At 44.8% G+C, this 26,969-nt stretch overlaps 1 protein-coding gene across 2 annotated transcripts in view; it reads right to left on the reverse strand.

Moving 5' to 3' along the window:
- KIAA1958 (KIAA1958 ortholog) overlaps window positions 1–26,707 on the reverse strand; it is a 136,088-nt gene extending 109,381 nt beyond the window's left edge. For both annotated transcript variants that reach the window (XM_088460076.1, XM_088460075.1), the window contains exon 1: window positions 26,413–26,707. The gene's annotated coding sequence lies outside the window, so the exon portion shown is untranslated. The remainder of the gene's footprint in view (window positions 1–26,412) is intronic.
- Between the last annotated feature and the right edge of the window lie 262 nt (window positions 26,708–26,969).

Genomic DNA, 26,969 nt, shown 5'->3' on the forward strand with positions numbered 1-26,969 from the left:
GGACAAGTCACATCCAAAATTTTACCCTTTAAAATTAAAAAAAAGTGCTCTCCTCAGCAATTAGCACCCTGCCCAAAAAAAAACCTAGTGAACACTGGAAACTAATTTAAGAAGTACAAAATAGCTGAGGTACAGCACAACATTCTCTTTGGTGACACCGTGGACCTCATTCAAAGTTGGACGTAAACACAAGTTATAAAAAATTTTTTGCAGCAGCTTGCACTTTTTCTGAGTGCTGGCAAGTTGCACTTATGACCCCCTATGACAGGGGTTGGAGGTGTTATGTAGCCAAAGTACAGTAAGGGTGTGTTGAGGAAAGACACGCTTAACATAGATTTTGCCCAAAGATAGGGAAAAAAAAAAAAAGTTTTATTTAATAAAAGTGCATTGAATTTTGATGTGACAATTACACTTTGTATGCAGTCTTTCTTCGGTATCCGGGCTATAGACAGTAAAAAGGTTGAAAACGTCTAGATAGACACCAAGGGCCAAATGTAATAATATGAGAGTTTAGAAAAACTCACATTGGTCGAGTTTCATCTTCAAAATGGGAAAACATCTGAATGAGATTTTAAATCGTGAGTTTTTGGAGTCTGAAAAACCATGCTAGTTTGCTCTGTTCTCGGACTCGAATACATTGGCCGAGTTTAAAAAGTGAGAGACAGTCCATAGGTCGACAGGGACAAAAGGTGGACACACTAAAGGTCAACATGTAAGATCAAAATGGACAAATAGTCAACACAAAAAAATGGTCAACACTTTTTTTTTTATGGTTGGGTACTAGAAGAGCCGGTTAGGGTCAGGCACCTACCCGACGGATAGGGACCAGGAGGAGAGGGTTAGGGTTAGAAAAAATAATAAAAATGTGTCGACCATTAGTACCCGCCAACCTTATTACATGTCGACATTATGTCCCTGTCGACCTATTGACTGTCTAAACAGGAGTGGGCAATAAGCAACCCTCCAGCTGTTGTTGAACTACAAATCCCAGCATGCCTTGCAACAGTTTGGCCAAATAGTAAAACTGTTGCAGGGCAATTTTGGGATGTGTAGTTCTACAACATCTGGGGGGCCGCTTATTGCCCACCCTTAGTCTAACATCTGGTGTCTATCTAGACATTGTCTACCTTTTTACTGTCAAACCACACCAGTCCCTTCAGAGACTGCTAAAATATCTGCAAACTCTTCTAGATTATGGAGCGTAAACAAGGTGCACCACCACAAACCAAAGCAAAATTGTGGTGCTCAACTAGTGTCTTTACTAGCATCAATAGTGTTTAACCCAATTAAGAAGGGGACATTGGCAATATGGTAAGGTAATAAAATGGGATCAGGGGATGGTTTGCATAAGGCCAAAAAAAAAAAAAAAAACACCGGTCGTGTATATAACATGGTAAAAGAAAACTAGAAAAAAGGGTACAGGTTAAAGTTAAAAAAAAAAAAAAAAACTAAATTAAGTAAAGCAATTTTCCCACATTTCTGCACACATCATTGTTTTATTATTATAATATTCATCTGTATAAACAGTCTTTACAACTATATGCATCATATTAAGTGTAAAATACTTATAACAATTACATAGAGCAGTGACTCCCACAGTTTCTTGAATCACGGCACCCTCGGAGTATCAACATTCTTTTCATGGCACGCAGGCCAAAAGTTTTTTTTTTTTAATTGAGAAATTTAGCAAAATGTTTTAATTAAGTAAATTGTGCATATATGCCTGCATTAGGTTCAGTTATGTGCTGGTGGACAGGGTTGTGCTCTGCTGGTCTATATATTTTATGATTGGCACTTGGCAGCCACCAGTCCTAGTTTTGCCTATCACATGGACTATAAATAAATTGATTTAGTTTTGGACCACCAACCTGTGGCACCCATGCAAGTGCCCCATGGCACCCAGTTTGGGAACCACTGACAGTGTGTATAAAGTTTAAATATTAATACGATTACTACTCAAATACTGTTTATTGTGTGTATGCATATATCATTGAGAACCGGGTATCTGCACATTCTAACTGAGTTTACACGCCCTAACAAAAGGAATCTATATGGCCAGTCAGATAGCGGTATCCTGAGGATACGCACACAAATACCACCAAATAGACAAAGAAGAACCTCTGAGCTATAGAATGTCGAGTTATTGAGAGGTCTTAAACTGTGGACAATAGTGTGATGACTTGTGTATATAACAGGTTATGTATGATTGGTCAACAGTTATCATGTAGACATTAGAATGCATGTCGACATTAATCATGTCTACATGGATGATATGTTAACGTGATTAACTGTCGACAAGCAATCCCTGGTGGTCTACTGGTGTCTTACCTTGTCCTGGCAACAAGATCTCAGCAGCAGAGTTTCATTGAATATTAAACCTCTTATCCCTAATCAATCCCCCTAGTGCCTAATCCTAACCTTCCCTTCCTCCCTGCAGTCTAACCCTAAACCTCCTAGCAGCGCCTAAAAATAACCACTGGCATCTTCAGACTGTCAACATTTCACTTGGCGACCGTTCAGATATTGACATTGAACATTTTGACATTGAGGATGTCGACATAGTGCCCGTCAACAGCTTATACCATTACAACATTTTAATGTTGACATTATGGTGTTCACATTATAAATGTCAACATGGTTACTGATGACCTTCTGACCAAGCTAGTGCCTACTAGCCTGCATGTCAATTGTGTTATGGTTACTTACAACTACCAATATTCTAAAATAATTTCCAGGGACAATTTGCTGTTGAGTGGGATGCATCTAAAACAGCCATGCATGATTAAATCTTAGAGATGACACACTATCATGTTCATTGATTGACATTTTTTAAATTTTAAATACGCCTTTATATAGTCCTGGAGAATACTAAAAAGAGGGACATTCCCATGACAAACATTTTAAGTTTGGACCTTACCCTGAAACTAGGGACAAAGGGCAGCTATAGTGTTCACTCTACCTGCGCTCACCGAAGTAGTGTGCTCGCCCAAAAAGGGGCTGTGGTCAAGGAAAAGGGGCGTTTCTAAGAAGTGTCCCCTTTTTGTCACTCTCGGGGGCGTGCCCAGCACACAGACATGCCGGGCTGCCCCAAGCGCTGCTGTTAGTGTGAATGGATGCTGGGCACATGCGTCCGGCATCCATTCACCAGCAGTGACCGCTACACCGCAGTTTACCCACCGGTGGGACACTGCGACCCGTCGGTGGGTACAGCACCCGCAGGCTGTTTCAGTGGAGCGCAGCGCCGGAGGACAGGATGCTTTTTGTCCTTTAGAAATAGGGCAGGGCAAGACAGCCTAGCGGGAACGCTATACAAGTTACCATTAGACATCCAGTTATGCCATACATTAGGGTGTCAAGCCAAGGTGTTTATTGGCTTCAACTGTAGGAACTAGGACTGGAGGGCTAGGGGGGAGTGGATGACAAGCAGGAATGCAATATATGTCTCTTCCAGGTGTTGGCGAGACACAGCAGCAACCAGGACGCACACGAAAGCTCTAGCAGCCCCTGGGCAGAATACTCAGCCACTACCTGTCTCTATGCCTGGCGTCCGGACGTCTAGAAGCCCGAAGACGCTATTGCAGACGCGAGTAACGGCCGATTCAAGGCTGCATCCTGACAGTACCCCCCTCTTTCAGGGTTTACTCCAGACAACTAGGTGGTTTATTGGGAAACTTCTTATGAAAAGCACGTCTAAGCTGAGGAGTCTAAAGATCCAAGGCTTTGACCCAGGGGCGTTCTACAGGGCCATAGCCCTTCAAATCAATCAAATATTGGAGCTGATCCAGAAGAAGACGATAATCCAGAGTCTCCTTAAACTCAATTCCACACTGGGTATGAACCTGTGGAGTTCTGGGTGGGAATTGCTGAAAAAGATTGAGAGTTAGGAGGTCAAAGCAAAGAAACATTAAAAGAACTGGACAATTTGGAGGTAGACTTAATTTATACACTACCGGGTTTATGACTTTCAAAATTTGATAAGGTCTAAAATCGTGGAGCAAACTTAATGCTAGGCACACTCATCCTGATGTTTTTGGTGGAAAGCCAAACTATCACCAGGTTTTAGTAAAGGCACAAATCATTTGTAATTGTTTGAGGTCTTTTTTAAAGAAATGTGAACTTTCCTCCAGATGTCTGAATAAGATGTCAGAAGATCAGAGACCGCTGGTACCTCCAAAAGGTGAAAAACTTTGAAATTATGGCACTCGAGTGTCTCCCAAAAACTGTGAAAAAAGGGGTGGAATCGGTAGAAGTATGGTATAGAAAATTGTGAGCAAATCCTGCCCAAGGAAGGAGGTCCAGCCAGTCATTCTGAGAGGAGGATACAAAAACAGTCCGATGAAGGTTTCGAGTTCCCGATTCACCAGTTCTGTTTGCCCTTTAGTCTGTGGGTGATATGCTGAACAGAACTTTAACTTGATGTGACAAGAGGAACAAAATACTCGCCAGAAGCTCTCCACGAATTAGACTCCTCTGGACACAATTTCGGATGGAAAACCATGCAGCCGGGAGATTTCTCGAATAAAGTTTTTAGCCAACTGAAGAGCTGAAGGTAGTCCAACGAGTGTGACCAAATAGGCCATTTTGGAAAAAACGGTTAACTACTACCCAGATGGTGTTGTAACCTTTAGAGGCAGGCAGATCCGTAAAAAAGTCCATCGATAGGTAGTACTATGGACTGGTGGGAATAGTTAAAGGCCGAAGAAGTCCCTGTATTTTCTTCTGGGGTGTTTTATGTTGAGCACAAGAGGCAATAAATTCCTTCACATCCGTAGACATAGATGGCCACCAATATGAATGTGGAGAAGTTTACAAGTCTTGAGAACCACAGAATGACCATTAAACAAAAGAGGTATGAGCCTAAGTTAACAGTTGCTTACGAAGATTAGGAGTAACAAAAATCTTCCCTGGAGGTGGAGATTCAAGAGGAGTCTTGGTAAAGACCGTAGAATAGGTTGCGCTTTAAAATCCTTTTCATCCTCCTCGTGGGATAAAAAGAAACGTGACAAGGCATCTGCTTTTTTGTTAAGGTTACCTGGCCGGAGGACCACCTTCAAATCAAAAAAGTGGGAAAAAAAAGACAAACAAGCTTGTCTGGGGTTAAGTCTTTGTGCTGTTTTTAAATATAATATATTTTTATGATCCAAGATTACGGTAATTGCAAATTTGGCCCCCTCAAGAAGATGTCTCCACTCTTCTGAAGTCAATTCATGGCCAGCAGCTCCTAATTCCCAATAGTGCAATTCTTTTCTGCTGAGAACTTCTTCGAGAAGAAACCACAGGGATGATTCCGGCCGTCTGTGGCCAATTGAGAAAGAAGTGCTCCTACACCGGCAGATGATGCATCAACCTCTACAGTAAAAGGCTTTTCCAAATTGGGCTGATTCAGGATGGGGCGGAAGAGAAAGTCTCCTTGAATGCCTGGAAGGCGCTTAAAGCGGAGGGAGGCCAAAGTAAGAGTTGTAATAGGAGAGAACAGTCGAAAAACTTAAATTAAACCTACGATAATAGTTTAATAAATAAATAAATACACTGTGGGAACAGATATAAAGCGCTCTAAACCCCTAATTACATTGGTGTGTGCCAATGTCAGTGTGGAACTGACTATACAATGTAAAGGTGTATCTGAATAGACAAGACAAGTATTACTGATAAAGGCTTTACTGGAAATATTCAATAATACACACAACTAAAAATATCTGTACTGCCTAAGTGCACATAATCAGAAGATGGATGACAAAAAATAAAGAGTACTCCCATCTACGCCAGAGAGGACTAAAATTGTTTTGGAGGGATCAGACTGGGATTCCTAATTATTGGACGACAGAACTAGACAAACAATTTCCTGAAGCTCCTGAGTCTATCAGAGCAAGGAAATATTCGGAATGAGGTCCCACTGAAAGCACAACCTGGTAACAGTGGATCAATTAAGTGAGAAGATTTGGACACAACCCCTAACCGAACCTCTCCCGGAACAATGAAAAGAGAGGGCAAGACTTCAGGAAGTGACCTGATTTAGCACAATAGAGGCAATGTTGGTTGAGCATACAACGACTCCGTTCACTTGGGGTTAAATGAGCCTTGTTAACTTGCACGAGTTTGTTCTGTCGAGAAGATGGATGTCGACCGGTGGCAACAATGGGTGGTCAAACGTGAGTACAGTCTTCACGCCCTCGATTAACTTTCCTTTCCCGATGTTTCTGGCAAATCCCGAGAAGCTAGGTCATACTTCATTCTTTCCGAATGCCCATGCAAGAAAGCTGCCTTGAGAGCTACGTTGTTCCATTGCAGTTCAGATGCTGTAGTCTGAAATGAAACCACATATTGACCGACAGAACAAGAACTCTGCCAGACCTGCAGGCGATCTGAAGATGCTGAAACGGACCTTACAGGGGTGTCAAAAATTTGCCTAAAGGCTTTAATGAAACCATCATAATTAGAGACCAATCAGCTCGTTCCCACAGGTGTGAGACCCAGTCCAAGGATGTTCCAGTTAGGAGAAAAATAACAAATGCAACCCTGAATCTGTAGGTGGGAAAATTGAGGTAAGCATTCGAAATGGATCTCGCATTGGTTAACAAAACCCCTACAATTTTTTAGGGTACCATCGAAGCGGTTGGGAGGAACTAGTTGAAGGTGAGAATTTAGAAACGGCAAGGACAACTGGAGGACTTCTGGAAGAGTGTTGAGATGGACCTGAAACGGACAGAACGGAAAGAATGATTGGACTCTGGATAGATACTTCCTGGAGATGTCGTCCCATGTGTTGCCGAAGGGTCTCTTGTGCCTCCAGACAAGAGAAAACATTCTGAAGGTCTCCATCACCCTGAGACCCGCCGGCTTCCATTTGGCCTGTACAAACTGTCAAGCCCAGGTGTGTATTGGCTTCAACTGTAGGAACTAGGACCAGAGGTTTGCGATGACAAGAAACTGGAAGGCAAAAATATTATAAAATATATATATATATATATATATATTTCATAAGTCTCCCCCAGGTGGTGGTATAGTCCATCTGATGGTATTCACCAGTGACCCCCACCAAGCAGGGTTTGTGTTTCGCTGCACCAAGTGAACAGGTTTCAGCCCTCAGGGCAGGTACCTGGAGAAAACACAATAGATATGGGAGGACTATAGAAGCAAAGACGATACAGTAAATGTTCAGGTATGAAATTATGTCAGAGTTCCAGACGTAAAGACTAAAAGAGATCCAATAGGATGTAAATACAAGAGACCCAGACGCAGACCAGCAGTGGGCGATACTCTGGAGATGCTAGTAGCAATTAAAGTCAGCGCTAATGGTATGAGATGCTGTATAGCGATGGTAGTTGGCACAGGTGGTATGAGACGCTGTATAGCCAATCTTGCTGGAACAGGAAGGAGTCGGAAGGTCATGAAGTGAGTACACTGGAAAGGAAAACAGAGTCGGAGACGCAGTCACAGTAGAAAACCATTATAGGAGCGAAGTTGTACAGGCAACTGCCTGTTGCCGGAAGTACTCTAAAATAACCCTAGGTAGCTGGTCATTGGCCAAGGACATCAGCTGACCGACCGCAGAACTACCATAGGAGAATACTGATCAGATAACATGAACCAACATGGCAGCGCCCAGGTCCGCACCGTGGTAACCAGGATGCACACATGAAGGCTCTAGCAAACGCTGGGCAGAATACTCAGCCACTACCTTTCTCTATGCCTGGCATCCAGGCCCGAAGATGCCATTGCAGATGTGAGTAGCAGCTGATCCCAGGCTGCATCCTGACATAGGGCAGCATATAAATTATGGAAAAATCAAATTTATAAATGCCAATTTATGTATAAATTCCGCTTTATTTTGTACAGATCAGGGTGAAAAAAAAACCAAAAAAAAAAAAACAACTTAATTTAATTTCTTCGAGATAGTTCATGGCAGCCATTACATCGCATTACCCTAGTACTAGACAGGAAGTGTTTCCCCCCCCCCCTCAGGAACTGTCCACTTGGGGTATATAGGTTCCCTCCCCTGTAGCTCCCTAGTCTTTTGAGCATCTCCTCACATACCTGGGGGGAAAAAAAAAAAACACATTAGGGAGGGTATATTGTAGGCTGCTATAAAGTATCTCGAAAAAACAAATTCCCGGTTTTCTTCTTCCTACTTCATGGCAGCCATTACTCTGGGATATAGCAAAGCATAATATATGGGGGGAGGAGGGGAATAATACAAAGTTCAAACTTAATGAATAGTCATAAAGCATGAACTTTGTAATTTATTCAAGCCACTGCCCCTCTGAGGACATGACTTCCAAAGTAGGCGTCTGAAACATCCGATGCATAATGCCTTGAGAAAGTATAAACAGATAACCAGGTAGCCACTGCACAGATGTCTTTCACAGATACTTGACCATTCATAGCCCATGAAGTCGCCATTGCCCTGGTCAAGAGCGATATGCCCCTGTTCCGCCCCTCAAACACCGCAGCTTGATTGAACTGGGGGATCTGTGAGAGATCACAGAACAGGTCCTGCACATGTGCAGTTTTCCGATAATCGGAATACTGCTATAACAAACCCAGCAGGTCCAGACCTGAATCAGGCCTAATGTGCACCCATTTAAGAGTTGGAGGTCTGTGCATGTCATGTTGCCCATCATTGACTAAATAGCTCTAGTCATCAAGAGTAATCGGATTATCTTGAATTATCATCAAACACAAAAAGTACTTAGAAGAGCCAAAGCACACATATTCTGGGAGTTACTTTGAATAGTATATATTTGAATATTGAATAAACCAACAAGACGTTTGTCTAAAGAGAAGTAAACTTCCCTCCATGTGTTTACAGAAGCAGGAACATTACAACACGTCAGTGTTCCAATAAAGTACATAGAAAAAAAAATAGTTTGTCTTTTTTTCTAATTTCATGTTCAAAACTTGTGTGGCCCAGAGGTTTGGATCAAACAAATAGAATTTCTCCTTAATGATTGCTTTCACATACCCAATGGCCAGCCCTTGCTAATTTCCCCTCACTCAAGCATGACTTAAAAGAAAGACGGGTGTATAAATGAAGTGTCATGGCACAAATCAGCACACAACTACACTAATTATTACGCATATTTGTATCTGACCACATAAGCAATTTTTACAGACCCACAGTACGTATAAGCAATGTGTGCGGAATTCCAGCTGCTGTGGAATTGCACATCCCAGCATGCGCTACCACAGATTTGCCAGGCAGGGCGTGCTGGAATGTATAGTTGCATAGCAGCTCGAGTTTCGCACGTTGTCAACCCTGGCATAAGACATATTATATCCCTCTTTATACTCTATTTGCTTTCATCAATTGGAAGAACCAGGTCTAAAACAGGATGCTGTCAGCAAATTGCCAGTTGTAATGTCGACAGTTAGGATGACAACATTGGGGAGCTGCAAAATGTCGACATCCTAAATTTCTACAAGTGAAATGCTGACAGTTTGCAAAATCAAATTTTTCTTGGTCTTAGTTTTGTTTTATTATTGTGAGCATTGCCAGTGACAAGTTTGTGAAATGGGTGATGGCACGTTGTACATTTTAATAAGTAAAAAAGTCACTATGGTAAAGTATCTTTCAGTAGTCTACCATAAATAAGTAACTTGCATATCTCTTCAGTTAGAAAAGGGGGTAATTTAATTGTTTATTGCTCCTGTAGCTCCAGTCTAAAGTGACCGGAAGCTATTCAATTGTTTTCGGGAACCAGTCCCGAAGCTGCACTAAACGCAGATTTCTGCTAGCACCCTCCTGAAATGTAAGCTGAAATCAGCATAAAGTAGGGCTTTGGGGCTTGTCGTGAGTGTGCCTTAATTGTAGAGTGCCCGGTACTCAGCACTGGAGAAGCCACTTAACGAGGTTAATCCTGTGCATTTGGGAGTGAAAATGCGGCCGTTGCGACCAACGCAAACAATTGAATCACTCCCTGTCACTGCTCCCCTATATGTCTAATATGCCGTTAATCATGCCCGATTATCCATGTGAATGAATGACAATTGCACAAACAGTACTGAAAGTACAGTGAAGGAAACACTGGGTGATCTAGAAATCTTAGCAGCCATTAAAAATGGATCATTCATAATATGTGCGTAGGAGACCTGAGAAAAAACCACCAGAATTGTGAGAAGACCAACTGTCTTGCAAGACTATGACACTAAATACTTGTAAAATGGATAAACAGCTTAAGTCAATACACACACAGAGCCACGGTTCCCATCATGTAATGAGTGATCCATTTGTTTCCTTGGCAACCCTGTGATGTCTTCAAACAGTCGTTGTAGCTGAAGACAACATCTTTCAGTGCACTGAATTATAATTAGGAAAAGCTATATCAAAGCAAAAAGGGCAACAGAGCATTTATATATACCAAGAAAATACAAATATTTTAATGGGAGGGGGCGAGAAAGAAATTACAGTTCAGGTAGTAGTGGATCCTAAAGGTGTGTATCCACTTAAGACTGTGAAACGAGAGCACGATTACGACATTGTAATTGTGCAGTCGTTTCACAGTCTGATGTGCCTACACTGAACGTTCAGTCGTTCAGTGTAGGCACATCGATCATCCCCGAACATGGGCAACCTGACGTCGTCGTTGGGGTGACCAACATGTTCGGGCGATGATAGATGTCAAAAACGAAAAGCAGGCGCGCGCATCGCTCGTCGTTTTTGAATTTTAACTGCCCGATTTGCTGACGCTCAGTAATGTCGCGTAGTGGATGCGCGGCATTAGTACAAAAAACAAAAAGTTAGAAAAACTTCACTGCAAGCTACTTATGTTTGAAATATGTTACACAAGGGATGATCCTACTGCTCAGCCTGCGAACCAAGCGTCAGAATGAGTGTGATTTGGCCAAACACCTAAGAAGCCAAAATGAATAAGACCCAGCCGTTTGGAACTCGAGCTGACCAGCCAGATCTCTACCAGCATCGCTGAAGATCCTGTTGACTATGATCACACACACAGGCCACCATTCATGAATAAAAGAATGTTTATCATTTAAGTACACTGAGAAACACTCAGTCAATCTGTTGCCAGGGATGTAAGAGTCGATTTCGATTAATTTTGTGCTTCTGATCATGAATGATTTTTCAATTGGCTCTAGTTTTTGAGATATGCATATGTCTTTAATATTTATGAAAAATTAAACAATGTTAAAAATACAGTCAGGTGCATAAATATTGGAACATTGACAGAATTTTCATATTTTGGCTTCTATTCACCACCACAATGGCTTTGAAATGAAACAAACAAAATGTGCTTTAACTGCAGACTTTCAAATTTAATTTGAGGGTAATTACATCCAAATCAGGTGAACGGTGTAGGAATTATAACAGTTTCTATATGTGCCTCCCAGGTTTTAAGGGGACAAAAGTAATGGGACTATCAACTCAAAAGCTATTTCATGGACAGGTTTGGGCTATTCCCTCGTTATTTCATTATCGATTAAGCAGGTAAAAGGTCTGGAGTTGATTCTAAGTGTGACATTTGCATTTGGAATCAGTTGCTGTTGACTCTCAATATGAGATTCCAAAGAGCTGTCACTATCAGTGAAGCAAGCCATCATTAGGCTGAAAAATCAAACCGAACCCATCAGAGAGATAGCAAAAACATTAGGTGTGGCCAAATCAACTGTTTGGAACATTCTTAAAAAGAAAGAACGTACCGGAGAGCTCAGCAACACCAAAAGACCCGGAAGACCACGGAAAACAACTGTGGTGGATGACAGAAGAATAATTTCCCTGGTGAAGAAAAACCCCTTCACAACAGTTGGCCAAATCAAGAACACTCTCCAGGAGGTAGGTGTATATCTGTCAAAGTCAACAATCAAGAGAAGACTTCACAAGAGTGAATATAGAGGGTTCACCACAAGATGTAAACCATTGGTGAGCCTCAAAAACAGGAAGACCAGATTAGAGTTTGCGAAACATCTAAAAAAGCCATTACAGTTCTGGAACAACATCCTATGGACAGATGAGACAAAGATCAACTTGTACCAGAGTGATGGAAGAGAAAAGTATGGAGAAGGAAAGGAACTGCTCATGATCCAAAATATACCACCTAATCCGTGAAGCATGGTGGTGGTAGTGTCATAGCGTGGGCATGTATGGCTGCCAATGGAACTGGTTCCCTTGTATTTATTGATGATGTGACTGCAGACAAAAGCAGCAGAATGAATTCTGAAGTGTTTCAGGCAATATTATATGCTCATATTCAGTCAACTGCTTCAGAACTCATTGGACGGCGCTTCACAGTGCAGATGGACAATGACCCGAAGCATACTGCAAAAGCAACCAAAGAGTTTTTTAAGGCTAAAAAGTGGAATGTTATGCAATGGCCAAGTCAATCCCCTGACCTGAAACCGATTGAGCATGCATTTAATTTGATGAAGACAAAACTGAAGGGAAAATGCCCCAAGAACAAGCAGGAACTGAAGACATTTGCTGTAGAGGCCTGGCAGAGCATCACCAGGGATGAAACACAGCGTCTGGTGATGTCTATGCGTTCCAGACTTCAGGCTGTAATTGCCTGCAAAGGATTTGCAACAAAGTATTAAAAAGTGAAAGTTAGATTTAGGATTGTTTAGTTTGTCCCATTACTTTTGGCCCCTTAAAAAGTGGGAGGCACATATAGAAACCGTTGTAATTCCTACACCGTTCACCTGATTTGGATGTAATTACCCTCAAATTAAATCTGAAAGTCTGCAGTTAAAGCACATCTTGTTTGTTTCACTCCAAAGCCATTCTGGTGGTGAATAGAGGCCAAAATATGAAAATTCTGTCAATGTCCCAATATTTATGCACCTGACTGTAGTTAAAGATTTTTTTTTCTGATTAAATTTGATTTGTAAAATGTTATAAAAAGACACAGGATAATTACATACATAAAAGTGTTAGGAAGCTATGAGAACTGTTTTTTGTAGGATTTTCTTTTGTATAATTGTTGCGGGCATACCCTCTGCAGACTTCAACAGTAAGCGGCCATCATGTGATGATCCCAACTTCCTTGATATCTTTCTTCCATTACCTGAATATCCTGGTGGAACCGTTCACCCTATTCTTCACTTAAATCTCCTAGATTGGACGGGAAGTAATCTAAATGGCTGTACCAAAAAAAAAATTAATTTTAATACTCATGACGGCACGTACTTTCTGGAAAAATTTTAGCATGTTGTCGACTAATTCATTATAGTTGTCTGCCTTCTGCTTGTCATTCAAAATTTTTTTAGGCAGACACAACTCAGCCATGCTTCAGATTCGGTTTCAGTCATAGATGTGGTAAAATTTGGATCCTTCACCAGTTTCCGTATCTGTGGGCCGTCAAAAATTCCTTCCTTTCATTTTTTTTTTTACGTGAAACAATTGGCTGACTTGTCCAATGCTTTTACAAATAGTTTCATTAAACCTAGTTTGATATGGAGAGGCAGCAGTATAATTTTTTTTCCTGTCAATTAAGGGCTCATGAATGATGTTGGCTTCTCCTACAGTTATAACTTCTCTTGGAGGCCATACGGTTTGCTGCCAGTGCTTTTCTTTTGCACGACTATGCCATAAGCGTATGTGACAAGGACAATTAGTATATCCACTTTGCTGCCCAAAAAGAAAGTTTACCAATTTTAGATCGACACAAACAGACCACTGATGCTGAGAATAAACATTTTTTTGTAAGAGTAACTTGATATTTTCATACTGTTCTTTAAGTTTTGTTGAATGACCGATAGGAATCGACGCAAAATGTATTCCCATTGTGCAGTAATACGCATTTTAAGCTCCTTTTAGAACTATCCAAAAAGAGCCACCAGTCTTCTGCTTGATATTCTGGTAAACCCATCATCTGGAGAAGTTAAGGAATATAGTTGCAATACACAAGATTGTTAACTTGGCTAAAGAACGGCAGTATGACTTGCTCTCTATTTCAGTACAATGTTATAGTAACATCTGGCACAAGATCGTACTTTTCTTGAAGTCTGGATGCTAAAAGCTCTGCTCCTTTTTTCGATAAATTCAAGTTACAAATTAAATAGTCTAGTTCCTTTTGAGAACATTTGTTTGGAGTAGAGGAAACTTTATTCAAACTCACTTTCATCTGTGTTGTCACTTGTACTGGATGAAATTAACATTTCCACTTCATCACATTCAACTTCGCACATAGAACTGAATTATGGCACAGGTAAATCTTCGCCTATGTGGTATCGTTGTTTTGCAGAATTCATACTTGGGTATTCCTATTTGCGTTTCCTAAATCGATTCATACCCTTCACGTTTACAGCACAAAAATAGCAGGCACTCAAGTGATCTTTTGGCTCACACCACATCATAGGTATGCCGAAATTAAAGTCCTCTTCGATCACCTTAAGTCCAATTGCGGAGTGATTCCACGCAGGTTTTACAAACTTTGTGAGGAACCCAAATCTTGTCTTGCTGGCCTAATGGGACGACCAAAATAAGCCCGATACGCTTGTTTTACGAATACAGTTATATTTTTCTTTTTGCAACACTATATTGCCACAAATATAACAAAAAACATCAGGGTTGTCAGTACACCATCTCCAAGAAGTACTCATTTTTACGATGAAAATGTTTTGTTTCACACATTCAGTGCTACCTCTCCACAAAAGCAGAGGACGTACTGAACAAAACAAGCCCAAATGGTGGGAAATTGGTTGTGGTGGGACAGAGAGAGGGCCGACCAAAGGAACAGGAGGTGTGCTAACTGCGTCACTCGGTCCTCTCCGTTGCTTCTCTCTGTATACTGGGAGGAGGTGTGGCTGTGGTCTAAGGATGTTCCAGCAGACACAGCAGTGCACTGCCACGCCTCCTCCCAGCATTAGTGAAGACTTTTGAATGTTGTTGAAAAAGAGGGTAGTTGTAATGAAAGCAAACCTAAGTCGATTCTATTAAGTAAAGCAGGCCTAGACTAGTAAGGTACTTCAAATGGAGAAAATAATTGAATTTTATCATTTTTCATTACATTGAAGCCAATTCAGCTATAGCGAAGATATAATGCGAAAATAGGACCTGCAAGTACTCTCAAACCGATCTTAAATCCTTGGCAAGAAAAAAAAAAAAAAAAAAATATGAGATATGGTAAGAACTTACCCTTGTTATCTCTATTTCTACGAAGTCCATAGGGTTCCACAGGATACCTTGGGGTATAGGTGTGACGTCAGTCGCAGGGCACCAAAGAGTTAAGCTTTCAGCCTCCCAGGATGCACTAGGTCCCCCTCCTATACCCCGCCCCCGGGCCAAGGCACCTCAGTTAGTTACCAAGCCATAGGCCGGAGGAGGAGAAGGAAGAGAGAGAACAAAGATCTGGACACATACAAGAATCACATTCTCACCAGAGGGAGACGGAAAACCGGTGACCAGAGCAAAGCCCATCTGCAGCACAGGTGCGACAGGGCGGGAGTCCTGTGGAACCCTATGGACTTCGTAGAAATAGAGATAACAAGGGTAAGTTCTTACCATATCTCATATTTTCTACTTCAGGGTCCATAGGGTATCCACAGGATACCTTGGGGATGTCCCAAAGCAGTATCCTTTAAGGGTGGGGACGCTCCTGTGCAGAAAGGAGAATCCGCCGCCCGAAGGAAGCATCCTGAGAGGCGAAGGTGTCAAACCTGTAATACCTCACGAAGGTATGGACAGAAGACCACGTAGCAGCCTTGCAGATCTGAACTTCCGAGGCACCACGTCGAGCTGCCCACGAAGGACCCACAGACCTAGTGGAATGAGCCTTCAGAGAAGGAGGGACCGGTAGGCCTTCATGAAGATAAGCTTCAGAAATAGCCATACGGATCCAGGCTGCCAAAGTTTGCTTTGAAGCAGGCCAACCCTTTTTACAGAAGCCATAGAGGACAACAAAGCGTCCGACTTCCTAAACAAAGAAGTGCGGTCAACATAAGTCCTTAAGGCCCGCACAACATCCAAAGAGGCCTCACCCACGGAAAGACCCGGTGAGTTAAAGGCCGGAACAACTATTTCCTCGTTAACATGAAACTGGGAAACAACTTTGGGAAGAAACTCGGGCCGAGTGCGGAGCACTGCCCTGTTCCCATGAAAAACCAAGAAAGGGGGTCTACAAGAAAGAGCCCCTAACTCAGAAACACGTCTGGCTGAAGCAACGGCCAGAAGGAAAACAGTCTTAGCTGTTAGCCATTTAATATCCACTGAGCCCAGTGGTTCAAACGGCGGTCCTTGGAGAGCCCTCAGGACCACAGCCAAATCCCAAGGCGCCACAGGTGGAACAAAGGGCGGCTGAATACGGAGAACACCTTGCATAAAGGTGCGCACATCCGGGATTGTAGCAATCCTACGGTGAAACCAGACAGATAGGGCCGAAACCTGTACCTTCAAAGAAGCAAGGCGAAGCCCATGATCTAGTCCCGCTTGCAGGAAGGCGAGAATCCGAGACAGACGAAACTCCCGCGGTGCATAACCTCTCGGTCGACACCACTGGAAGAACGTATGCCACACGCGATGGTATATCCTCGCGGAAGACGGTTTCCGAGCTCGTAACATGGTACGCACCACAGAGCTGGCAAACCCCCAGGACCTTAGCATGGCCGTCTCAACAGCCACGCCGCCAAAGACAGCCGAGTCAGGTCCGGGTGAAGACAAGGACCCTGATACAGAAGGTCCGGTCGTAGCGGCAACCGCAGAGGACTGTCCACGGACAGACCCTGAAGGTCTGAGAACCAGTGCCGTCTGGGCCACGCGGGAGCTATCAACAGGAGCGTCCCTCCTTCCTGTTTGAATTTCCGGATTACCCGTGGAAGAAGGGAGACCGGAGGGAACAGGTATGCGAACCTGAACGTCCACCGGACGGACAGAGCATCCACCAGAGACGCCCCTTCGTCTCTTGTGCGAGACCCGTACACCGGCAACTTGTTGTTGTGCCGGGACGCCATGAGGTCGATTTCTGGAAGACCCCACCTGTCCACCAGTAGTTGAAAAACGTCCGGGTGCAGGGACCATTCCCCTGGATGAACGTCCTGGCGACTTAGAAAGTCCGCCTCCCAATTTAGCACTCCCGGGATGAAGACCGCTGATATGGCCGGAAGATTGCGCTCCGCCCAAACCAGGATCCGAGAGACCTCTACGAGAGCCGCCCGACTGCGAGTTCCTCCTTGCCTGTTTATGTAGGCCACGGTGGTAGCATTGTCCGACTGGACCTGCACCGGGTGACCCTGGAGAAACCGCTGTGCCTGCAGGAGAGCATTGAAGACCGCACGGAGTTCCAAGATATTTATTGGAAGCTCCGCTTCTGTCGGCGTCCACCTGCCCTGGAACAAGGGTGGACCCGAAACTGCTCCCCAGCCCCGAAGACTGGCGTCCGTTGTCAACAGGACCCAATTTGGAACCCAGAACGGACGTCCCTTGTTGAGGTGGGTCGTCTTTAACCACCACGCCAGGGACAGGCGAACCTCCGGGGTGAGCACAATCGTCTGGAACTTCAGAGACTGAGGCAGCCCGTTCCACTTGGACAGGATCAGGTGCTGCAGAGGTCTAGAGTGAAACTGGGCATATTCCACCATGTCGAACACCGACACCATGGAGCCCAGTAACCTCATCGCCGAGTGTAAGGACACCCGGCGGCTGTGCAGACAACTGCGCACCCTTGACTGTAAAGCAGAGATCTTGTCCTCCGTCACGAAGATCCTTTGCTGTCCCGAGTCCAATAAGGCTCCAAGATGCAGAATCCTCCGAGACGGGATTAGAGTGGACTTCTGCCAGTTGATTAGCCAGCCGTGCCGTTGCAGCAGTGCAATGGTCAGGTCCAAGTGGTGTAACAGGAGCTCTGGAGATCCTGCCACCAATAACAGGTCGTACCCGTGAGAGACCACCTCCAGAACCCAAGTGTCTGTCATAGTGAACGACCAACATCGGGAGAACTGCAGCAGGCGGCCTCCCACCCTGGGATCCCCCAAGGGGAGACCCGGACCGTCAGGCCGCAGGCTTGTCATCTGGCTTGGGGGCCGGACGTCTGGTACTCCATGCCTGTTTCCGGGGCTTGACCGATTTCTTAGGGCCAGCCTGTCGAGGAAACGACTGTGGTTTGGGCCTGCCCTGGGCCCTAGATGACCGAAAGGACGATGGTCCAGAACCAGAAGGAGCAGCGGCCGACGGGAGACAAGCAGATTTGGCTGCCGCCAGCGTGGCCACAATCTTATCCAGATCCGGACCGAAGAGAACTTCTCCGGTAAACGGCAACGCTTCCAGACCTTTCTTGGATCTGCGTCCGCCTTCCAGAATCGCAGCCACAAGGTGCGACGAGCAGCTACCGCTGCTGAAGAAATTCTAGACACCAGAGTACTAATGTCTAGAGCCGCCTCGTTGATGTAGGTGGCCGAATCACGGAGATTGCCAATCAACTCCGCTTGTTCGGCCGGACAGTCGGATTCAAAAGAAGCCTCTAATGAATCCGCCCACCGCTCCATCGCTCTGGCAACCCAGCAAATGGCCATAGCCGGCCGTGCTGCCCCCCCTGCAAGGGAATAAGCGGACTTCAGGCAGATTTCTACCTTGCGGTCCGTAGCATCCTTAAGGGAGGACATGGATGGCATCGGCAATGTGGCACTACGGACAAGACGGGTCACGTGAGAATCCACCTGTGGAGGGGATTCACACTTAGCAAAATAATTATCCGCGAACGGATAAGCCACCGCCAGGCGTCTCTGCGGCTGGTATCTTTTGCCAGGTTGTTTCCACGCCTCCTCTAAATGGTCCACCAACTGACCCGAAAGAGGAAAGACTGTGGCATCGCCCTTCACATCTTTGAAAAAGGCATACTTAGATTTAGCCACTGGGGGAACTTCGTCCTCAATCACCAAGGCTGTGCGGACCGCCCGAATAAGTCCAGGAATATATACTTTGGACTTAGCATCAGCGTCCTTAGTATGGAAAGGTTCCTGATCGTAAGGATCCAGAATCTCCCCATCATCAGACGTCCCTTCGTCATCCTCATAAGGAGCGGACAGAGACGCCACCGGCCTTTTATGAGGCCGCATCACAGACTCCCCTTGCAACACATCCGACAAGTGCTGTACAGAACTCGTCAGGGAGTTAACCCACGCTGGCTCCTGAGAACCCGGGAGCGGGGAAATAGGGAGACTGTGGGGTACCACCAATTGTCGTGGGAACCCCTGCATGGGTGACTACACCACAGACTGCTGGGACAAACCCATCGGAGTAAACGCGGGCTGCGGAGCTAACTGGCCCACTAAAGCTGTTAACGCCTGAGCGAAACAAGCCCAGGGCGGCTCCTGTACCGGTGCTGTAACCGTAATAGGCCGCGCCATGGACAAACACTGCCGGCAAAGGCCCTCCGCGCTACCCTCCCCCTCCGCTAACGGTACTTTGCACGTGGTACACTGTAGCCGGAGGGGAAAATCACTTTCAGACATGATGGCACCACGTATGTGACCTCTCTCACCAATTAAGTATTAAATAGGCGAGAGACCACCCTGCAGCACCGCACCGCAAGGGCTTTAGCAGAAAGAACAGGGACAGTAATAAAGCTGACAGTTTAGAGAAGAATAGTTACAGGCAGCGCTAGCACAGTCACATACAATGCAGAGAAATAACAATTCCTGCACTAACAGCGCTGATCACTCAACTACACAGACACAGGGCCTGGTAGGACACAGCGCTGCATACACAGACCTGAGCCACAGCGGAGGAGAGGTATGCGGGGGGACCCAGACCACGATGCTTCCTTCCAGACTTCCAGCAGCGTTCACCATGCGTTGCAGAGAAGATGGCCGCCGAGGAGCAGAGAGAAGCTGGCCTGGGGGAGGAGCGCTGACACAGGACCAGTCAGCACAGTGCAGAGAGGGCTGTGTGCAGCGGGGGAGGCGCCGGCTGTGAGACAGGGAAGGCGCGCTCCCCTGGCATGCATTTAACCCCTGGGACGCCGCAGCGCTACCGCTCTGCTGCGGTCCGCTGTCCCAGGGGGTAGTGGAAGCGCAGGTTGGTCGCCTGGCTCCACGCTGCAGCCAGTCCCCAGGGAGCCCCCTGCCTGGGGACTTAGGACCATGTGATCAGCGGGGACCCACCGCGGGACCCCGCTGCTTACCTCTGTCCCCCTTGAATCCGGCCATGGTCCGGAGCATCTGGGGTCACCGCTAGCTGTGACCCCAGACGCCCACCAGCATCCCCGTATCAGTACCGGCGTTCTGGTACCGGCGGGGTGTAGGGAAGACAGCATGGACGTCAGGACTGACTGTCCATGCTGTTCATCCAGATGTGCAGCCACAGCTGCATGAAGAAAAAGCTTCAGGGGCTCTTCTAGCCCCCACTCCAACAGGTGCACCCGACTCCGGCCGGGCACCAAACTAAACTGAGGTGCCTTGGCCCGGGGGCGGGGTATAGGAGGGGGACCTAGTGCATCCTGGGAGGCTGAAAGCTTAACTCTTTGGTGCCCTGCGACTGACGTCACACCTATACCCCAAGGTATCCTGTGGATACCCTATGGACCCTGAAGTAGAAATTATATATATACACATAATATTCTTTTTGTTCCCCAGTGTTATTGTTGATTTAAGCAAGGTTACCCCTTCTATAGCTGGGTGCACAATGCAACTATGTGTACCGAAACGATACGGCAGCCAACGGGCATAAATATCGTATCCTGGGTACACATTAGAACAATGTAATGAACGACGGAACGATCCCTCATTCCGTCCTTAAGACGCATGTTTGGTTGATGGACAGTCAGTTTGGCATTACACACACACACACACTGACACGACACACTCCAACACAGACACTTGGACAGACACTCACAAACACTACACACAGACACACGCATTGACATACACACACCTCTTTCACACAAAAACATAAGCGCAGTCAAACAAGTACAGTATCAGTTGTTAATGCACACCCCCACCGGCAGTAATCCCCCGCACTGGCAGTAATCCCCCTGTCGCGCTGGGCACTCCCCACATAAATTCACCTGCGGCTGAAGGTCCAGGAGAAAGCGCCGGGATTAGTCACCCGGCGGCAACGCAGCTCAGCCTGGCCCTCTTGCAATGCCCCATCACAACTTCCTGGGAGGAGCTGCGCGCTGCCGCAGCAGCTCCCCCTACAGTCAGTCAGCCAGCCAGCCAGCTGGGCCAGCACAGCTCCTGCTAGACTATAAGAGCAGGCACCGTTGCCTGAAATCCGGCTGCTCCTTCTTTTAATAAAAAAAAAAAAAAAAAAAGTTGTGTAGCTGCTTGGCGATGGAGCTGCGGCTAGGGGGGGTTTCTAGGTACTCAGATACCCCCAGCTTAAGATAAGAGAGAAGACAGAATTGAATACCCCATGTAATAATGTGTGATCATTAAACTCATTAGAAAAACGGGGTGAAAAAAAAAAAAAGTATATTGAACATATCCATAAAAGAAGTGTCAAACAAAAAGAACATAACAGAACAATTTGCAGAATAACCATGGAGATCTCCAAAACAATCTCACTGGTTTCAGAAATTGCCAATTGACATTAAAAAATTCTCCCTAAAATAAATTTACATTTTTAATTCAAAATATGAACTACTACTGTAGAATTACAAATGCCAGCAAGTCCCATCTGGCAGGGCTTGATGCAACAGTACCACAATTTGGTTTGACCCAAATGCCATGGTTTTCAATGGGGCTGGATGTCAATACCTGCTCAGCAAGTGGCCAGTATGTAAACATTGCTGCTGATTGGAGAAATTCAAAAGGTAAGTATTTCATTGGCAATTTCTTCACCCATTGACAATGCACTTCTCACTCAAATGCATGGGAAAAGCTTGCTCAAAAAAGTAAAATTTGTCCAAACTAACAGTATTTTAAATAAATCTATTTTTACAAGATTAAAGAGATTGGGGTATAAATGTTTGATTTATGGCAAGGTAGGCAATTTTAACTTCTAAACAAAATTGTCCACTGATAGAACAAGTGTTACAATTAGATCATTGCATAAGAAAAACTATTAGTAATGAAAAAAAATAATAGTACTATGAGAAAATCATAAACAAATGCAATTAGAGGCTACAGAGATTATGCTGAAGGCAGGATACCGAAAACTGATGAACTACCCCAACATAATAGCTGTACAATTCTCAGTTTTCAGACAAAGGTTAGAAATGAAGGCTTATTTATTGCTGAATAAACCAATAACCTAGTAAAAATGATTTGTCATGTCATTAGATTGACCAAATGCTACCCAGATTAAATTAGGCTCCAACTACTATTTAATGTGAACTAAGGGGTTGTCTAAGGGGCATATCCAATTGGGCACAAAAAATTACGTGGACTTCGCAACCAATTTTGGATTACCACAGGTTTGCGAGCTCCCGATACCATTAGTGTCCAATTAAAGAAAAAAAAATGGTTATTAGTTTTTTTGCCGTCAAAATCCAGCGAGGGGGGATTTTTTTTTTAATGTAGTGTGTACAAGGAGCGCGTGCAGGGTTAGGGATAGTGTAGTATAGTGTAGCGTGTGCGGGGCAGCGGGAGCAGAGTTAGAGGTAGTGAATGCAGGGAGCAGGGTTAGTGTAGTTTAGTGTGTACAGGGAGTTGGTGCAAGATTAGGGAGTAGTATCTGTGCTGTGCACGGCCAGTCCATGGAAACTGAGACACTGGAGAGGAGACGGAGGACTGTGTTGAGAAGTAATTATGGACTAATTAAGCTAATTGGGAACTTCTAATTGCTTACTTAGTCATAAGGAAGGGGTGTCCAAAGGGGTCAACAGCAGGTGCAGACAATGTTTCCTTAAAATATTATTTTATGAAAAAAATTGGACAAACTCTGGAGGCACGCAAAAAATAAATCAAAACCGTGCACCCAATTGGATACCAAAAATCTCTCACCTAGGGAAAAAAAACAAACTTGCAGGTGAGAGATTTTTGGTAAACTCGCACCTAGACCCGTATTCAATTTGAGGCGAAAAGCCAGAATCGGCGAAAAAGTTTCTCCTATGACGTAATTTCACCAGGCGGAAAAGTATCGCCGTATTCAATTTGAAAGACTTTCCGCCTTAATGCAGGCAGAAAAAAGTGAATAGCAGGCAGAAAAAAGTGCAGAATTGGGGTTTTGAGGTGCAACGTTGCAGGAACCCCCGAGCAGCCTTCAGACAGTCCCCCAAAGGTAAACTTAAGACACCCCAGAAAATCTCTTTGAATTTGGGGGCAAACACAAAAATGTTGGGGGTCAAACTTCAAAACTAGCGAACTATACTCCAGGGGGTTCCCCAAGTGTTTTTTTTCATTGCAGGTGTTTGCGGATTTTTCACGATTTTTGAAACTTAACTTTAGCAACTTAAAAATATGCTGGCCCTAATTTTCAAGTACCCCAAATTTGCTGGGATAAGTTATTTTCTGCACAAAAAACTCCTGAATACTATTCTGCACCACTTATACAAAAACGCTATTTAGCAGCTATTGAGCCCGTTTAAAAAACACCAAATACCTTCAGCAAGCCAAATCGGGGGAAACCATAGCTAACCCCCATGTCAGACAATCTTTTGGGGGGGTGTCAGGCTGATTTCCCCAAATCTGACAGGATTTTCCACTTGTTTAAGTTTCGCCGGGTCCCGTTTTCGCGTACTTTCAAATTGAATACGGGGGTACGCGCGCGATACTTTTCCGCCTGCAAAACAAGCGATGTAGGTGAAAAGTCCAAAAGGCGGAAAAGTATCGCGGGTCCGTCAAATTGAATACGGGCCCTAATTGGAAATGCCCCAAAGTGACACATTTAATTTTGACAGGATACCCAATTCTATGGAAGTCTGCAGTATTGACAGTGGGATGGAAACAAATATATATTGCAATTCCCCCCCTTTGCAAATGACACCCATTTGAAGTACTGTACCACCCAAAACACACTATACAGTACAGACTGTGGCATTATCCCAAATCAGAGTTAAAATGCAAACAGTTGTAAACATATTTAAAACTTATTAAAAAAATTACATTTTGGTCCATCCATGTAATGATAGGTATCAACCACCCATATGAAAATATAAACACTTAGGGGTAGATTTACAAAATGGTGGCTTTGACCGAAATAAACGGACACAGAAATAAATGCTGAACCAGAATGGTTTAGCATTTATTTATGTTGCCGCTTTAAATTAATCTGTCAAAAAACACCCATCATCGACTGCACTGACAAACTGTGCAATAGTAAATCTAGCATCTACTAGGCTCATTTATGAGCAGGAGACAGAATATAAATCCACATTGGTGGGTTACAGTGACCATAATGCTGGGTACACACTTGGCACTATATTGCTCATTCTAGCAACTAGCGATATATCTAGAGTGCATCGGGGCGTGTGTACACCAGATATGTTTGTGAACTACATCATTTACAGACATATCAGGTTTGCCCTGCAGATACCAATAGTGATATATATCGGTGCATTTGGCTATGCGTACAGACAACCCTCCGACTACCCGTACAATGGCTGCAGGGACCTCCGACAGATATCACAACGGTGTGGGCAAATGTAAATGCCCTCCCAGTTGTGATGTCAGCCCAGAGACATCGGTAAGTGTGTAAAGCTAACCAATTGGCCGTTCTGATGACTGATCAGTCTCCCACATAACTGTGTGAAGTCTTGCACAACACATTTTCATAACAAGGCCTACTCATCTGTCTCAGTGCTGGTGCATAATACCACCACATATTATATTTAGTTAGGTTTATCTTATGGCTGTGAAAAAAAATTGTGTCACTAACTTCTGGAAGAGAGGTTATGTCATAGCATTAAATAGCGAGGCTGAAGTAGCATGTAGTATGATCGGACGGCCAAGCCCTGCACATCCCATCCTTGGAAGCGGGGGGGAGGGGTGACTTAATTAAACATAATGGTCTGTTTTCCTTTCACCAGAGGCGCACCGAAAAAAGTAGCAATGTCGAGAATACCATATATAGTGTATATGTTTCGTGAACACTAAAGTTCAGCCGCACAACAAGCTCATTGAATCAGCACCTTAGGAGATGATGTAATAAGACGCAAGCTGCTGTTGGCAGCCTAACACTGCCCTGATGAGCGCAATTACAGTAGGCCTATTTCTGTTCACACCTCCATAGGTTGTTGTAAGAAATCAAATCTGAGATACATCCCACTAAAAGAGGGTAATTGAATTGGGACAGCAACTGTTCATAAACTTGTAATTACTGTGGTACCTCATATGCATACAGATGGAGCGCCTTTCATTTTAATGTACAGGGAAATTTGGTACCTGCTAAAGTGACAAGAAAGCACCAGTTTACGCCATGCCACTCCCACCTCTGCTTTGTGGTTAATTGTTTACAGTACATTCACCTCACAAACTATGTAAATGAATTGGGTTCCATCAGTGACAGTAGACATGAATGTTTGCTAAAATATTAATGTTCTGTAACTTACAGAAACCTATAAAACCTGATTAGAGCTACTGTGCGAAAGTGAAAATGTTAATAAGTTTGGCTCTCTTGTGTTGGTCTAATGATGCCTGCCATACACACGGTGAGCATCAGTAGTTGCTGTAAGTACACGTCGACTCAACTTTTTGCCCATACATGTCACAAAAGCGCTCAATGAAATCCTCATCCTTTTTACCATCAGACTCTGAAAATTGTGGAGCAAAATTATCCTGCTTTGAATTACAATGGTGTCTCAGTCATGGTGCAACAGTTCTTGCCCAGTCGACTTTAGCCATTTACATGTCAGAGAGATTACATATGTCACACAACTCCTACTGTGCTCACTAATCAGGCAACAGTGGGCTCACCCAAAAGACATTCAAAGGTATTATCTGTATACTTCATAAAATAAGTTTTACAGGTAAGAAGCAACTTCATAATTTGGAGCACAAAATCTAAAATAGGCCAAGTAACATTTAACTCCATTTCCACACAATGACCCTGTACCGCCTCCTGTCATGAGCGGTAAGCTGGGCTCCTCATAGTGTCTGCAAGAAGAAATCATGTATGTGGGCATTTTATGACCAACATAGGGCATTGTTACAGCAGCAACTATTTACACTTTGCTACAGTCAGAGGGACTATTTTATTTGAGAAACGTGATGCTTCAAACTTTTAATCCGCTGCTACTACCTGAATGGGATTTAAAATCTAAGTGTCAAACAACTGAGAGGGATTGTCTATAGCAGAATCCGGATACATGCCCGGGGGTGGCCGTACTGTATCTACACATCATGTACACCAAATATCACACTAATAGCCTCCTCATTACACCTCCCCATTATATGTCTGACATGGACCTATTGGGTGACAAAGGGGACAGCAGCAGCAGCCCGGCACTGGGAAGCGACTATGTAACACTGGCTACAAGGGCATCATCTCCTCCTAGCAAACAAGGCAGCAGGGCCAGACATTACACACATACACCGGGCGCCCTGTTCCCCCGGCCCAGCCGCATCCCTCATCCCCCCACCACAGACCTGGATGTGTTTGTACTCGCAGTAGTCGGCCGCCCGTTCCCAATCCGTATCGCTGTCCAGCAGGGCCCGCCGGCCTCCCGGAATCCCCTCCTCCAGCAGCAGCAGCAGCAGCTCCGCCATATTCCTCTCAGCACATTCTCCTCCCAGGGGCCCCGCTTATACCGCGGAGGGAGAGTGGAGGAGAAAGACCGGCGCGGGGACGCGCGCCGAGCCGCGAGAGCTAGTCTGGTGTAGGAGCGCGCCCACTATAATCCCAAACACTCAGACGGCGGGCGCGTCCCCGTGCCAGTGACGGGGCTAGGAGTGCGCCTGCGCGGAGAGCGGTGACGCGCTGTGTACGGAGGAGGAGGAGCACGCACGTGCTGCTGATGCTGACAGCTGCCAGGGACGGCGCTGCTGCTGTGTGGCCGCGTCATAGACGTCTGTGTGGGCGGTACCGTGGTGTGACCTCGGTAGTTACAGCAGAGCAGCAGCAGTAGCATATTATATATGACAGTGGTAACAGTACTGTGTGTGTAGCCAGACAGGGTATAACCTCGTATGAGTCCGCATGTATA

This window comes from Taudactylus pleione, unplaced genomic scaffold (genome assembly GCF_031769625.1).
Source record: "Taudactylus pleione unplaced genomic scaffold, aTauple2 ptg000967l, whole genome shotgun sequence".
Taxonomy (NCBI): Eukaryota; Metazoa; Chordata; class Amphibia; order Anura; family Myobatrachidae; genus Taudactylus; species Taudactylus pleione.